We start from the raw sequence: 11,682 nt of genomic DNA, 5'->3' as shown, positions 1-11,682 counted from the left end.
TTAGTATACTGTATTGGTGTTTTTCTTTCTGGCTTACTTCACTCTGTATAATTGGCTCCAGTTTCATCCATCTCATCAGAACTGATTCAAATGTATTCTTTTTAATGGCTGAGTAATACTCCATTGTGTATATGTACCACAGCTTTCTTATCCATTCATCTACTGATGGACATCTAGGTTGTTTCCATGTCCTGGCTATTATAAACAGTGCTGTGATGAACATTGGGGTACATGTGTCTCTTTCAATTCTGGTTTCCTCAGTGTGTATGCCCAGCAGTGGGATTGCTGGGTCATAACGCAGTTCTATTTGCAATTTTTTAAGGAATCTTCACACTGTTCTCCATAGTGGCTGTACTAGTTTGCATTCCCACCAACAGTGTAGGAGGGTTCCCTTCTCTCCACACCCTCTCCAGCATTTATTGCTTGCAGATTTTTGGATCGCAGACATTCTGACTGGTGTGAAGTGGTACCTCATTGTGGTTTTGATTTGCATTTCTCTAATGACTTCAGGCTCTACTACAAAGCCACACTCATCAAGACAGTATGGTATTGGCACAAAGACGGAAATATAGATCAATGGAACAAAATAGAAAGCCCAGAGATAAATCCACACACATATGGACACCTTATCTTTGACAAAGGAGGCAAGAATATACAATGGAGTAAAGACAATCTCTTTAACAAGTGGTGCTGGGAAAACTGGTCAACCACTTGTAAAAGAATGAAACTAGATCACTTTCTAACACCGCACACAAAGATAAACTCAAAATGGATTAAAGATCTAAATGTAAGACCAGAAACTATAAAACTCCTAGAGGAGAACATAGGCAAAACACTCTCTCACATAAACCACAGCAGGATCCTCTATGATCCACCTCCCAGAATTCTGGAAATAAAAGCAAAAATAAACCAATGGGACCTAATTAAAATTAAAAGCTTCTGCACAACAAAGGAAAATATAAGCAAAGTGAAAAGACAGCCTTCCAAATGGGAGAAAATAATAGCAAATGAAGCAACTGACAAACAACTAATCTCAAAAATATACAAGCAACTCCTGCAGCTCAAGTCCAGAAAAATAAATGACCCAATCAAAAAATAGGCCAAAGAACTAAATAGACATTTCTCCAAAGAAGACATACGGATGGCTAACAAACACATGAAAAGATGCTCAACATCAACAGAATTTTCAGCAGAAACTTTGCAGTCCAGAAGGGAATGGCATGAGATTCAAAGTACTGAAAGAAAATATTTTCCAACCAAGTACAGTTTATTCAATAAAATTATCATTCAGACTTGAAGGAGAGATAAAGAAGTTTGCAGATAAGCAAAAGCTGAGAGAGTTTATCATCACTGAACTGGACTTATCACAAATGTTTAAAGGGACTTCTTTAAGCTGAAAAGAAAGGACACCACTTGTTAACAAGAAAACATATGAAAGTATAAATCTCATTGGGAAAGGTAAATAAATAGTAAAGGTAGTGGATTAATTACTTATGAAGCTAGTAGGAAGGTTAAAAGACAACATAGTAAAAATAACAATAGTTATAACAATTAGTTAAGGGATACACATGAAAAAAAGATGCAAAATGTGACATAAAAACAAAATTTGTGTGGAGAAAGAGCAAAAATGTAGAGCTTTAGAAAGCATTCAAACTTAAGTTGCTATTAACTTGAAATAGACTGTTATAAGTAGTTATATGTAACTACTTTGTGGTTATGGTAACCACAAAGAAAAACACCTACAGTAGATACACAAAAGATAATTAGAAAGGAATCTAAGCATAACACTAAAGAAAGTCGTCAAATCACAAAGGAAGAAAGCGAGAGGATAAGAAAGAAACAGAGGAATTACTAAACAGTCAGCAACCCTGGACCTGGCTTTCAAAAGAAGAAAGGAGAAAAAGAACTACAAAATGATTCCCCCAAACAATGAACAAAATGGCAGTAGATACATCCCTATCAATAATTACTTTAAATGTAAATAGATTAAATGCTCCAATCGAAAGACATAGAGTGGCTGAATGGGTAAAAAGACAAGATCCATCTATATGAGTCTATGAGAGATTCACTGCAGATCTAAAGACACACAGACCGAAAGTGAGGGGAGGTAAAAAGGTATTCCATGAAAATAGAAGTGAAAAGAAAGCCAGGGTAGCTATACTGATATCCAATCAAATAGACTTTAAAACAAAGATTGTACTAAGCATCAAAGAGGGACATTGAAAAATGATCACGGGCTTAATCCAAGAGAAAGATATAATAATCGTAAATATGTATGCTCCCAACACCGGACAAACTGAATACATAAAGGAAATATTAACAGATATAAATGGAGAGATTGACAAAAACATGATAATAAGCACATTAACACCCAACTTACGTCAATGGACAGAACTTTTAGACAGAAAATCAATAAAGAAACACTGGCTTTAAACAAAATATTGGATCAGATGAAGTTATGACATTCCATCCCCAAGCATCAGAATACATATTCTTTTCAAGAGCACATGGAATATTTTCCAGGTAGTTCAGAACGAGTCTCACTAAATTTAGGAAAATTGAAATCATATCAAGGATCTTTTCTGATCATAGCTCTATGAGATTAGAAATCAACTATAAGAAAAAAACTTCAGAAAAACACAAACACGTGGTGGCTAAGCAATATGCTACTAAAAAAACCCCAAAACAATGAATCACTAAAGAAATCAAAGAAGATGATAAAAAATTACATTGGAAACAAGTGAAAACATAATGACCCAAAAATATATAAGATGCAACAAAAGTAGCTCTAAGAGGGAAGTTTATAGTGATATAAGCGGAAATCAGGAAACAAGAAAAATCTCAAATAAACACTTTCACCATACAACTAAAGGAACCAGATAAAGAAGAATAAAGTCCAAAGTTAGTAGAAGGAAATAAACCATAAAAATTAGAGCAGAAATAAATGAAATAGACTAAAAATAGAAAAGATCAATAAAACTAAGAGCTGATTCCTTGAAAAGATAAACACTATTGAAAAAACTTTAGACAGAATCCCACCAAAAAGAAAGAGGGCTCAAATCAATAAAATCAGCAATGAAAAAGGAGAAATGGCAACTGACCCCCCAGCATTGCAGAGCATCAAAAATTATTGCTACCAAAAATTATATGCTAATAAAATGGATAATCTTGATGAAAAGGACAAATCTCTGAAAAAGTACAATCTCCTAAGACTGAATCATTAAGAAATAGAAAGTATGAATGAATAGATAATTGAGTGAGTAATAAAACAACTCACATAAAACAAAAGTCCAGGATGAGATGACTTCAGAAGTAAATTCTACCAAACATTTGGAGAAGAGCCTTTATTTTCTCAAACTATTCCAAAATTTTCAGACAATGGAACACTTCCAAATTCATTCTATGCGGCCAGCATCACCCTGATAACAAAACCAGACAACAATATCACTCAAAAAAGAAAATTACAGGCCAATATTACTGATGAACATAGATGCAAAAGTCCCCAACAAAATACTAGCCATTCGAATGCAACAGTACATTAAAAGGACACACCATGATTTATCCCAGGGATGCAGGGATTTTTCAATACTCACAAATTAATCAGTATGATACATCACATTAAAAACTGAAGAATAAAAATCATATGATCATCTCAATGAATGCAGAAAGGTCTTTTTGACAAAATCCAACATTGTTTTATGATCAAAAGTCTCAAGAAACTTGTTGCAGAGGGAATATACTTCAACATAATAAAGCCCATATAGGACAAACCCACAGCTAACATCATGCTCAATGGTGAAAAGCTGAAAGTATTTCCTCTAATATCAGGAACAAGACAGGGATGCACACTCTCCTTTTATTCAACATAGCATTGGAAGTCTTATTCACAACAATCAGACAAGTAAAATATATAAAAAGCATCCAAATTGAAAAGGAAAAAGTAAACTGTCACTGTTTTCAGATGACATTACACTATACATAGAAAATCCTCAAGATGACACCAAAAAAACCACTAAAACTCATCAATGAATGTGGTAAATTTGCAGGATATGAAATTAATATACAGATATCAGTTGTGTTTCTATACACTAATAACAAGTTATCAGAAGGAGAAATTAAGGAAACAATCCCATCTACCATCATATCAAAAAGAATAAAATACCTAGGAATAAACCTACCTAAGGAAGTAAAAGACCTGTGCTCAGAAAAGTATAAGACACTGATGAAAGAAATTGAAAACAATGCAGAGGGAAAGATATATGATGTTCATGGATTGGAAGAATTAATATTGTTAAAATGACAATACTACCCAAAGCAATCTACAGACTTAATGTTATCCCTTTCAAAATACCGAGGGCATTTTTTCACAGAACTAGGAACACATGTACACCCGTGGCAGGTTCATGTTGATGTATGGCAAAACCAATACAATATTGTAAAGTAATTACCTCCAATTAAAATAAATAAATTTATATTAAAAAACTCTAAATTTTGTGGAAACACAAAAGACCCCAAATACCCAAAACAATCTCAGGTAAGAAGAACAAAGGTGGAAGTATCACATTCCCTGATTTTAAACTATACTATAAAGCTGCAGTATCAAAGCAGTATGCTACTGGCACAAAACAGACACACACATGTGTCAATGAAAATAGGGATTCCTGAAATGAACCTACAGTTATAGGGGCAATTAATCTATGACAAAATGGTAAGTATATAAAATGGGAAAAGATGTCCTTTTCAATAAATGATGTTGAGAAAACTGGACATCTATGTACAGAAGAGTGAAATTGGACTTTTTTCTCATGCATAAAAACAAATTCAAAATGAATTAAAGATGTAAATGTAAGACCTGAAAACAAGATTTCTGGGGAAAACATCTACCATATTCTTTTAGACATCAGCCTTGGCAATATTTTTTTTTTTGATATCTCTTCAGGCAAGGGAAGAAAAGCAAAAATTAACAAACAGGATCCAATTAAGCTTAAAAGCTTTTGCACAGCAAAGGAAACCATCAACAAAGTGAGACGTTCCCCTTCTGAGTGGTAGAAGATATTTGCAAATGACATATCTGACAATGGCCTAATATCCAAAATATACAAATAATTCACACAATTCAATATCAAAAAGCAAACAACCTGATTAAATATGAGCAGAGTGTCTAAATAGAAACCGTTCCAAGCAAAATTCACAGATGGCCTACAGGCACCTGAAAAGTTCAGCATCAGCAATCATCAAGGAAACACAAATCAAAACCAGAGTTAGATGTCACATCACACCTGTCAGAATGGCAATTATCAGAAAGAAAACAAATGACAAGTGTCAGTAAGGATGTGGAAAGAAATGGAAACTACCTGCAAGTTGGTGGGAATGTAAATTGTTGCAGCCACAATGTAAAACAGTATGGTGATCCCTCAAATAATTAGAAATTCAGCCATCTGACATTTGTGTATTCCAAAGAAAACACTGTCATAGTGAATTCTATCTCTTCTAAAAATTCAGTGTTTTTTCCATATAAGATACTCTCAGAGAGGTGCAGGGCATTACACAGGTACACATAGCTTCTGGGTTAGATCTGATACCAGGACTCTAGTGGTCTCCTAAATCTCAAACAAGGAACTGGTCCATGAGATATTGTATTAACCTTTGAGAATGTGACCCTATCAGGCGCTCCTACTAACCATGGTTCTCTGGACTAACCAGAAGAGAATTATTTTAGAATAAATGTAAATACAGCACAGGTTTGCTCGACCTACCTGAATCTCCTTTTGGGAATTAATTCAAATGGAATTTCTTAATCAATTGTTTTCCTTAAGCAAACTCCAAGAGCATGGGATTGCATATATCAGGGACTGTTTCTGCTTGTCTTCTTCCTGTAACCCCTTCTGTGACTCCAAACTTCCCCAACACAACTCTGAGGATACATTCATTTGTGGACAAGATGGAGAGGTATGGATTGCAATAAAGTAACAGGTATTAGGAGACTCCTTAAAGAAGAGGACCTTGAGGAATATGGGGAAACCCAGTGGCCCCAAGTCAGGATATATGATGACCAGTTTCTGGTAGAGTTCTTCTTAGCATGTACTCATTTGATACACTCTTACTGTCAATTCGTGTGTCTATGTTTCTATGTTCAGGGTCCCAGGACTAGGGGGGAGGATGGCTATAATGGTCAGAAAATTCATGCCACTAGAGGGAAAGATGTGCAGTAGATTATAGGGATTCACTGCATGCATGAGTTCACCCAGACAGGAGTGAGTCAAGTGGATAAGTATTCCATAGATTAACACTGGCCCAAGGAAACCAGGACTTTGTACTACAGATATGTCATGTGGGTGGCACCCAGGTGCATCTCAAGAAGCATGTGCATGTGTTGTATGGCACCGCTTGTTAGATTCATAAAGGCTGCCCATTCCCAAACACTTTGATCGATAAGGCATGCCTGTTCCCCTACCTTTTGACTCTGGCAGGCCAGTAATTGCTTTGACCAATGGAATATGGAAGAAGTGATGTTATGCCCATGATAGAGCTAATCTTTAAGAGGACATGGGGCTTTAGCCTTGCTGTTTGTGAATTCTGAACTGACAAGTAAAATCTCTGCCTATCCTGTTGGACAATCTGATGGAGAGGTACCTCCATGACACCAGTATGAATGTCAGTTGTCTCTTACATCACAGAGTAGCTTAGGCATCAGCTGAATACCATTTAGTGACCCTTGCCTGGATTATATTTTAAGGGTCACTTATGATTCTATTTTGGACAATAAATGGGATAGAATATGTGAAAGAATTTTGATCATAAACGTCCCTAAAATGGCTGACTGAAAAACCACAAATAGAAATGACCATTTAGGAAAACGACAAGTTGCAAGAAAAGAGTTAAGAAAAGTGCACGATTTTCCATCGAACAAATGACACAACCAACACATCTTCAAGCCAAGTTGATGAGGTTTTTAATGTTTTTCTTGGGGTAGAAATGTTTTAAAGATGGAAAGCGGGGCATATGTAGAGAACCCAGAGTGGATGTGGCTCTTCATTGCTACAGGTCTTTTCCCTCCAAGTGAGTGGCTCTGAAATATTTGCAAAATTATTAAAAATGTGAAATATTTACCAGATTAAATAATTTTCTTAACATTCCTTTGGTCTCCCAAATACACTAAATGCTTGAATTGGTGACCAAATATTAGAGCTGTTAATTGAAATAGTTATTACTCTAGTTCCTAAGAAGCTTCCATGGTGAAGGGAAGGAATCAATAAATGGGAAATATTATTAAAGTAGAAACGTACTGATGGCAGCAAGTGCTTGAGTTATGGAGGTCAGTCAACCTCTCTCAGTTTCGTTCTCCCACCTAGATATAGGAGTATCATCCAGAAATTTTTATGTGGGATATAGCAACCAGTAAAGAGCAGTCAGTGTGGGTTTCCCGGGTGGCTCAGAAGTGGGCAGAAGACCTGAACAGACATTTCTCCAGAAAGACCTACACGTGGTTAATAAACACATGAAAAGATGCTCAATATCACTCACTATTAGAGACATGCAAGTCAAAATTACAATGAGATATCACATTGTAATACACACAACAGTGAGAATCAGTTCAGTCCAGTTCAGTTGCTCAGTCGTGTCCGACTCTTTGCGACCCCATGAATCGCAGCACGCCAGGCCTCCCTGTCCATCACCAACTCCCGGAGTTCACTCAGACTCACGTCCGAGTCAGTGATGCCATCCAGCCATCTCATCCTCTGTCGTCCCCTTCTCCTCCTGCCCCCAATCCCTCCCAGCATCAGAGTCTTTTCCAATGAGTCAACTCTTCGCATGAGGTGGCCAAAGTACTGGAGTTTCAGCTTTAGCATCATTGCTTCCAAAGAAATCCCAGGGTTGATCTCCTTCAGAATGGACTGGTTGGATCTCCTTGCAATCCAAGGGACTCTCAAGAGTCTTCTCCAACACCCCAGTTCAAAAGCATCAATTCTTCGGCGCTCAGCTTTCTTCACAGTCCAACTCTCACATCCATAGCTATCATCAAAAAATCTACAAAAAATAAAAGCTAGAGAGGGTGTGGAAAAAAGGGAACCCTCTTTCATTGTCTGTAGGAATGTAAATTGATACAGTCACTATGGAGAACACAATGGAGATTCCTTAAAAATATAGGAATAAAACTACCATATGACCCAACAATCCCACTACTGGGCATATACCCTGTCAGTTCAGTTGCTCAGGCATGTCTGGCTCTTTGCAACCCCATGAACCACAGCACGCCAGGCCTCCCTGTCCATCACTAACTCCCAGAGTCCATCCAAACCCGTGTCCATTGAATTGGTGATGCCATCCAACAATCTCATCCTCTGTCTCCCCTTCTCCTCCTGCCCTCAATCCTTCCCAGCATCGGGGGCTTTTCAAATGAGTCAGCTCTTCTCATCAGGTGGCCAAAGTATTGGAGTTTCAGCTTCAACATCAGTCCTTCCAATGAACACCCAGGACTGATCTCCTTTAGGATGGACTGGTTGGATCTCCTTGCAGTCCAAGGGACTCTCAAGAGTCTTTCCCAACACCACAGTTCAAAAGCATCAATTCTTCAGCGTCAGCCTTCTTTATAGTCCAACTCTCACATCCATACATGACCCCAGGAAAAACCATAGCCTTGACTAGATGGACCTTGTTGGCAAAGTAATGTCTCTGCTTTTTAATATGCTGTATAGGTTGGTGATAACTTTCCTTCCAAGGAGCAAGCATCTTTTAATTTCATTGCTTCAGTCACCATCTGCAGTGATTTTGGAGACCTGAAAAATAAAGTCAGCTACTGTGTCCACTGTTTTCCCATCTATTTCCCATGAAGTGATGGGACCAGATGCTATGATCTTCGTTTTCTGAATGTTGAGCTTGAAGCCAATTTTTTCACTCTCCTCTTTCACTTTCATCAAGAGTTTTTTTAGTTCCTCTTCACTTTCTGCCATAAGGTGGTGTCATCTGCATATCTGAGGTTATTGATATTTTTCCTGGCAATCTTGATTCCAGCTTGTGTTTCCTCCAGCCCAGCATTTCTCATGATGTATTCTGCATATAAGTTAAATAAGCAGGGTGACAATATACAGCCTTGATGTACTCCTTTTCCTATTTGGAACCAGTCTGTTGTTCTATGTCCAGTTCTAAATGTTGCTTCCTGACCTGCATACAGGCTTCTCAACAGGCAGGTCAGGTGATCTGGTATGCCCATCTCTTTCAGAATTTTCCACAGTTTATTGTGATCCACACAGTCAAAGGCTTTGGCATTATCAATAAAGCAGAAATAGATGTTTTTCTGGAACTCTCTCGCTTTTTCCATGATCCAGCGGATGTTGGCAATTTGATCTCTGGTTCCTCTGCCTTTTCTAAAACCAGCTTGAACATCTGGAAGTTCACGGTTCATGTATTGCTGAAGCCTGGCTTGGAGAATTTTAAGCATAACTTTGCTAACGTGTGAGATGAGTGCAATTGTGTAGTAGTTTGTGCATTCTTTGGCATTGCCTTTCTTTGGGATTGGAATGAAAAGTGACCTTTTCCAGTCCTGTGGCCACTGCTGAGTTTTCCAAATTTGCTAGCCTATTGAGTGCAGCATTTCACAGCATCATCTTTCAGGATTTGAAATAGCTCCACTGGAATTTCATCACCTCCACTAGCTTTGTTCGTAGTGATGCTTCCTAAGGCCCATTTGACTTCACATTCCAGTATGTCTGGCTCTACGTGCGTGATCATACTGAGAAAGCCATAGTTGAAAAAGACACATTTACCCCAGTGTTCATTGCACCACTATTAGCAATAGCTTCCCTGGTAGCTCAAAAAGTAAAGCATTCACCTGCAATGCAGGAAATCTGGGTTCAACCCCTGGGTTGGGAATATCCCCTGAAGAATGGAATGGTTACCCACTCCCATATTCTTATCTAGAGAATTTCTTACACAGAGGAGCCTGGTGGACTATATAGTCCATGGGGTCACAAAGAGTTGGACAGGACTGAGTGACTAACACATTACAATAGTTAGGACATGGAAGCAACTTAGATGTCCATCTATATATGAATCGATAAAGAAGTTGTAGTACATATATATTAATACAATGGAATATTATTCAGCCATTAAAAGGAGTGCATTTGAGTCAGTTTAATGAGGTGGATGAACCTAGAGCTTATTATACAGAGTGAAGTTAGAAAGACAAAAACAAATATTGTATATTAATGCATATATATGGAATCTAGACAGATCATCAAACCAGTCACTCCTTAAGGAAATAAACCCTGAATACTCATTGGAAGGACTGGTGCTGAAGCTCCAAGATTTGGCCATCTGATATGAACAGCTGACTCCCTGGAAAAGACTCTGATGCTGGGAAAGATTGAAGGCAGAATGAGAAGAGGGTGACAGAGGATGAGATGGTTGGATGGCATCACCAATTCAATGGACATCAAACTTGGGCAAGTTCTGGGAGATGGTGAGGGCCAGGGAGGCCTGATGTGCTGCAGTCCATGGGGTCACAAAGCGGTGGACACGACTTGACAACTGAACAACAGACAGATGATACTGATGAACCTATTTGCAGGGCAGCAGGAGAGACACAGACATAGAGAACAGACTTATGGGCACAGTAGGGGAAGAAGAGGGTGGGATGAATTGAGAGAGAAGCATGGAAACCTATAGAATACTATATGTAAAATAGCCACTGGGAATTTGCTGTATGATGCAGGGAGGTTAAATCAGTGCTCTCTGACAACATAGAGGGTGGGATGGGGTGGGAGGTGGGAGGGAAGTTCAGGAGGGAGGTGACATATGTATACCTATGGCCGATTCATGTTGATGTATGCCAGAAACAAACACAATATTGTAAAGCAATTTTCCTCCAATTAAAAATAGCCTCCAATTAAAATAAATAAATTTATATTTAAAAAAAGGATAATGCATTAAATACTCATAACCTACCCAACATCATTGCTTAGACTAACCTGCCCTAAAGGTGCTCAGAACATATTTATTAGCCTGGAGGTGTGAAAGTCACTCAGTTGTGTCTGCCTACTTGTGACCCCATGGGCTATGCAGTCCATGAAATTCTTCAGACCAGAATACTAGAGTGGGTAGCTGTTCCCTTCTCCGGGGATCTTCCAAACCCAGGGATCGAACTCAGGTCTCCAATATTGCAGGTGGATTCTTTACAAGCTGAGCCATCAAAGAAGCCCAAGAATACAGAAGTGGATAGCCTATCCCTTCTCCAGTGGAACTTCCAAACTCCAGAATTGGACCCAGGTCTCCTGCATTGCAGATGGATTCCTCACCAGCTGAGCTACCAGGGAAGCTCATTTATTAGCCTACATCTGGGCAAAATCATCTAACACAAAACTTCTTATAATAAAATGTTCAATATCTTATGTAATTTACTGAGAACTGTACAGAAAGTGACAAACAGAATGGTTGAACGGGTATAGAATGATTGGAAGTGTACCGGTGTCAGATGTTTCCTTTGTGATCACTCAGCTGACTGGGAGATGAAGCTCTCTGCTGCTGTCCAGCATCCTGAGAAAGTATCCTACCGCATATCGCTGGCCAGCGGAAACGTGAAAATCCAAAAGCTTGTAGTTGTGTATTTTTCCTCCAGCAGGGTTTATCTGTGTGACTACAGGCTCACTGAGGTGTGTCTGGACTTTGCTAGAATTATGATTTTGC

The sequence above is a fragment of the Oryx dammah genome, unplaced genomic scaffold, assembly GCF_014754425.2.
Source record: "Oryx dammah isolate SB20612 unplaced genomic scaffold, SCBI_Odam_1.1 HiC_scaffold_23, whole genome shotgun sequence".
Lineage (NCBI taxonomy): Eukaryota > Metazoa > Chordata > Mammalia > Artiodactyla > Bovidae > Oryx > Oryx dammah.
Note: the sequence above shows the minus strand (reverse complement) of the source record.